At 39.9% G+C, this 5,631-nt stretch overlaps 1 long non-coding RNA gene across 1 annotated transcript; it reads left to right on the plus strand.

Moving 5' to 3' along the window:
• The first annotated feature begins 513 nt into the window (after nt 1-513).
• Nucleotides 514-1,957, plus strand: LOC137464968 (uncharacterized). The gene is made up of 2 exons (XR_010994511.1): nt 514-594; nt 1,769-1,957. It is a non-coding gene; the product is annotated as an uncharacterized lncRNA (long non-coding RNA).
• The last annotated feature ends 3,674 nt before the right edge of the window (nt 1,958-5,631 follow it).

Here is a 5,631-nt window from a genome sequence, read left to right on the forward strand (position 1 = left end):
CTCAATAGACTAAAGTTTAAATTCCCAACAATTAAAGTTATTCAGATTTAAATCGGAAGATTTCCTGATTGTTTTGTAAGCGCACAATTTATAAGTCATAATGACATTCCTTCACTTTGTCCTGAAAAAACAAAGGCTGATTTATTTCCTAATAACAAAGGCAAATGGTTAGGCTGTATGAAACTGCTTCCTTATTTTTAATGGGTCAGTGCCAGGCTGTTAGGTATCTTTGAAGCCCTCCTCCCATCCACAGCTTTCCCCTGAAGCAAAGGCCTCCAAAACATTACCAATCTGTGGAGCACACCACTTGTTGAGTTATACTGGTCACCCAGATACAGTGCGCAGTCTGATACCTGCACAGTATGTTGCAAGAGACCTGCTTGATATTCATTGTCAGCATTGATTGCACTGGCTTTACTGAAACACGGCAGAATGCATTCATCTGGCTAATGTATATACCTTCATTGATGCTGCATTGTGATGTAAACAATGTCCTGTTCCTTCCTTATAGTAACCTAATTGACAGCCAGGCATTTTGAGTGCTCCAAAGGGCTATTGTTGTGGTGAATGCTGTAACAATAGGATTTAATATAGGTTGAGGCTTAAGGAAAGTACGTCTTTTTTCTGATATACAACCAAGAATTGTGTACTGGTCAAGAGTGGGATAATGGGTTCATCATGGAATTGAGGTTTTAGCTTTGTTGGGAATCAGCCACTTATTTTTATAGATACGCTTGTTTAAAATCTTCCCTTTGAATTAAATGCATATATTGTCTCTGTAGCTGTATTTTTAAACCCCATATCTCTTACTCCCCTGTCTGATAGACTCACACGATTCAAAGCTTTAAATTACACTTATTGCTATGTGTTGTCAGCCAGTGGTGAATCCCCTGGTGACTTCTGCAAGGACCAGAAGCAAAGCAACAACAATCACACTCTTCATCTGAAGAACAATTTTGTAATGATATTGCTAACAGCTCTCCCCAGAAGTGAGAATTTTAGGCACAGGGGTTATTTCAACCCCTTAATTATAAGTGTTTTCTATTCTTTGCCTCCCCCTGGAGACAGAAATTCTTCCTCTTCCATCTTGCATATTGCAATACTGCCAGTCACAGGCTCTGTTTCAAGATCTGGCCCTCAACGTCTGGAGCTGAGAGAAAATATTGAAAAAGAAATTTGAAGGAAACCTGATGTTTGGAAGTATCTCAACTAAATAAAATGATCTTCACTGGTTACAGCCTTCTGGTAATGAGGGCATTGCAATGCCTTCTGGTTATTAAACTTGAAGATGTTTCCCTGGTGGCCACACATTTCATGGGGACAGAGGAATCAAGAAGAGGTGGTTGGGAAAACATTTTTAAAATCTGTAATGAGCACAAATCAAAATGGACAAGGGGCTGTCATTTGTGCTGCTTCAGAGGTTGCTTCCACACACCAGCTGGTACTGAACAGATATTCAACCCACCCAATTCCTCTAGCTGAATTCTTGAAAGAGCGTTTTGAAAGCCTCCCTTCCTCATGAGGATGTTTAGTTTCCATAATTGAGAGGATTTTCTTGACTATCCCAGGGTTTTTGCCCCTGTAGAAGTCACATGAAAACAGTGCTGATCATCCAAAGCTTCATCTGAAATCTGTCATTTTGACTCTGTCTCAAATAAGATAACTTTTTCTCTTCTGATCAGTTAAAATTATTTAGGCTGAGATTCTCAAAACTGCTGAAGCAGCTTAGGCTTTTCCTGCTGAAGATGAATGGGTCCTGTGTTTCCAGGCAGAAATTCAACAAAATATGAAGATCCAGTCTCTAGCATGAAGTGGGACAACAGTATAATCCTATACACATGGACTCTGTCAGCAGTAAAAGCCCACAACTCCTGTTTTGCTGGGTTCCAACAGACATAGAATTTAAGTGAAGTTTGTACCTTCAAGTACATGGAAGTAAATCCAGCCCAGATACTGAGATCTCTCTCTGTCTATGTATGTGTTCATGCATATGTTTGAATGTCCTTTTCCAAAACACAACATATTTAAAATCATGTTTTTCCCACACATACATTCATATGGTCAAAATTAATCTTCACATTGATTATTTTAATAAGTTGAATATGTTTTAAGAGGTGGGGAAGAGTGTGATTTGCAATATTTTCCTGCTCCCCTCATGGGCATACTTGTGAGTCCACATATGCAAACACCTTCCTCTCATGCTCTCTTTCCTGGGATTCCTGAAACAAACTCAAACAGCTTTGCAGAAATGTTTAGCCATCTCAGTTGCAGCTGGACTGTTGTGATGACGGCAGCTGCTAGGTGAAGGATGGAGAAGCTTTTCTTGGTGTCATTGCCAAATGTATTAGGACAAGCTATCTGCAGATGTTGAAAATTGATTTGGGTGGAAGAATAATTTCCTATTAGTATTATTACTAGGGATGGGCAGGTTCACATTGCCTGAATGGGCTCAGATCCAGTAGGCTTGAAAATTCACTAAATATTCACATTATTTATTTTAAGTACCTCTGGAAAAGGAATAAAACCAACCTATTTTTTGTCAGAAAAAAAGAAAAAAAAATCTCTAGTGAAAAGACATAATTCAAGGTGGAGGACATAATGCAGTGAAACAGAAACAGAAAATCATAAAAAACCCAGGCCATAGTATATCAGTCTCCAAAATCTAACTTTCTATAAGTACAGCAGAGATTTAAAGACAGGAACTGACATCCTACAGCCCTGCTATGTAACTGTTTAAAGAGCCTCTAAGAATTGCAAAATAACAGGAGAGAATAGCCTTGAAGCAGTCAGTTGTTTTGCCAGCCTCTGATTTTTGAAGTTGGTAATATTTTATCTGCTTTACACGCGGAAAGTTTCTCCCAAGAGTTTAGCAAAGTCAGTAACAGGAAAGCATTGCAGGAGATTGCTCTCTTGTGATGGAAAAATACTAGTGTCGATGAGTCTGAACTGCAAATGATAGCTGTGCCACGTGTACATGTGGCAGCAGGATAAGCAAGCTTCATTTATATCAAAGCTTATGTCCAAACACAAGAGCACACATATAGTGGAAGCTAAGTTTTCAAGCAAAAGGCATAGTTTAAAAGGGTAAAAAAAGGAGTAGACCCAGTCATGCTTTAGTCATTAGCTTTTAACTTGAAAGTCAACTTAAAAGAAAAATGGTCTGAGGAAGAAGCTATCTCAGCAGGAAAAGTTTGAAAATGGAGTATGACATGTATAAAACAGCCTCTGAGAGAGCAGAAACTCTCCCTCAGACATACCACAAGTTTCCACATTTGTATTGAGCAAAGTGCAACATGAGGAGCACGCGTTTTACAGTTCTAAGCATATTTAATACAATGTTTTTACAACAGCTGTTGCTTTCATAGAACTTTAACCCCACTGTTTAAATGCATCACAGGGAAAATACTCTGTTGTCTTGGAGACAGCCTTTTGCTCGCAAGTCCTTTTCCAGCGAACTGGTGTCAGCTTTCAGCTCCGGCTGCATTCCAGGCAGGCAGGCACATTACGGCCTCTCTCTCTCCTCTGTCTTCATTATTGGCACCGCTGAAGGACGGAGGGCTCAGGAATCCGGGACAATTATCGGAGCTTCATACCCATGGTTTCCATCAGCACACCTGATGAGGAAACGGAAAAAAAAAAAAAAAAAGAAAAAAAAAAGTCCTAAATAGGGAAGGGGGGCAGGGGCAGAGGCGTGGAATTTGTAAATGATTTTCTGACTTCAATTATTTTAATTTTTTTTCCCCTTTTGGTAATGTTTTGTTTATTACTTATGAGACCTGGTATAGAGCCAGGTGTCTTTTTCCTGCTAAATTTAAGCCAATTTATTGTCTTAGTTGAAAAGTGTTATGTTACAGCTGACACTTGGAAGACCACTGGAGATATCATGTAACAAATGCCTCCAGTTAAAGGACTTGGGAAACCTCTCCTGTTTTTGAGAAAGGTGATACCAGCTAGTGACTTGACCCCTCCAACTTTCTAACGTATGTACCCACTGCTACAGGTAGTACACAGCAAACATTGCCTTCATTACTTGTTTGCAGACACAGCCCAAAAATGTGTTCTAAAGCTCTGTCCTCAAAGCTTTAGAAATAATTGGAAATTTTTCTTAACACAGAATATGTGTTTTCATCTCACTTTTAGACATATGAACATGCTTGAGGTGGCTGTGCTCTATGCATGAATAAAAATAGTAAAAAAGTGATGCTACAAACTTCACATATCACCACCAAGTATCAAAGAGATTTTTCAAAATGGTGTAGCTGGAACTAATCCTGCAAAGCACTGAATGCCCTTAAATGCAGTGAATGTTTAAGGGAGTTAGGTCTCTCAAAAGAACTCTAAAGATCTTAAAGAACTAAGGCCCAAAATCTATTAATCTCTCTGTAAACAGCAAGGTGCGGCCATACCTTTGGCTACCTTTCAGTCAACACTGTTTTCTTTCATGTATAAGCACAGCTTAACTTCCACTATATGTGTGCTCTTGTGTTTGGACATAAGCTGCTGCAAATGGTAAGTGATGTAAAGATAATGCAAATCTAAAAAGTACCTATTGTTTGTCCCTGGACATACTCATTAATGCCCAAATCCAGAATGCAGCCCTATCTAGGGCAACATTTAATTACAGTCTTTAGTAGAAACATGCATTTCAGATCCCTTGCCTTAAATTACAATTCCAAGGCATATGTTTAACATTAGGAGGTTTCTTTCCTGAACCAGAGCCCAGAAGATTAGCTGAATGTTTTTTCTAAAGGCTTAAAAGTAAAAATTCCCTGTGTCAGAACAGTTGCGTGAGCAAAGATCTGAGGGAGCTTTTTGTAACATCAATGATGCTTGACTGGAGTAAAAGCAGTAAGGTCCAATGTATTGTCTGTCCTCTCTGAAACAGAACAGCCCTCAACAGAACTAAGAGTTCTGGCTGCTAAACAAAATTCGGATGGAATCCAGACTGAACCTGCAAAGAATCTCCATTCAGACGGGGGAAATTTTAGAGCTATGTAGCATTGAAACAAGGAAGACATCATAGAAGAGCTGTGGATCCTACAGCATTGCAGGAAGCTCTTTCCTGAATTAGGCTACTTGTATTTTGAATTTTAAGTTTGTATTTTGTCTTGAGCATGGCATATCACATTGATTCATATCTACTGATGCTCACAAAATGTTGGTTACAAAATGGAGGAAGAGGAAAGATGCCTTCAGCACAGGTCTAGCTTAACTGGCACAGACTGAAGCAATATCTTCCACTCATGGACAAAGGGCCCAAGAGGCAGTTCAGTCAGCTCTACCCAGCCAAGAAATGTGCTGCTTTTGCAGTGCTTCCTTTTCCAATATTTGCTTGCCAAAGACTAATGATGAAGAGGCTTCAGATGCAGAGCTACATGAGCCAGCAGTGCCTAAGTCTACTCTGCTGGCAACCCGGGGTCACAACACCGCTCTGAGACTGAGCAAAGCCAGCAAATTCTGACATCCAAATCTGCCAGCAAGGAATTTGTCTGCCTGGGCTGGGCAGCCAGAGCAGCAAGTACAATTGCAAGTACTGTAGTGCATGGCTTCACCATCCCCAGAGGGTCATCTGAACTAGGCTTTCTACTTACTCATCTCTTTGCTCCTGCCCAAGAGAGGATTTGAGAACAC

The sequence above is a fragment of the Anomalospiza imberbis genome, chromosome Z, assembly GCF_031753505.1.
Source record: "Anomalospiza imberbis isolate Cuckoo-Finch-1a 21T00152 chromosome Z, ASM3175350v1, whole genome shotgun sequence".
Lineage (NCBI taxonomy): Eukaryota > Metazoa > Chordata > Aves > Passeriformes > Viduidae > Anomalospiza > Anomalospiza imberbis.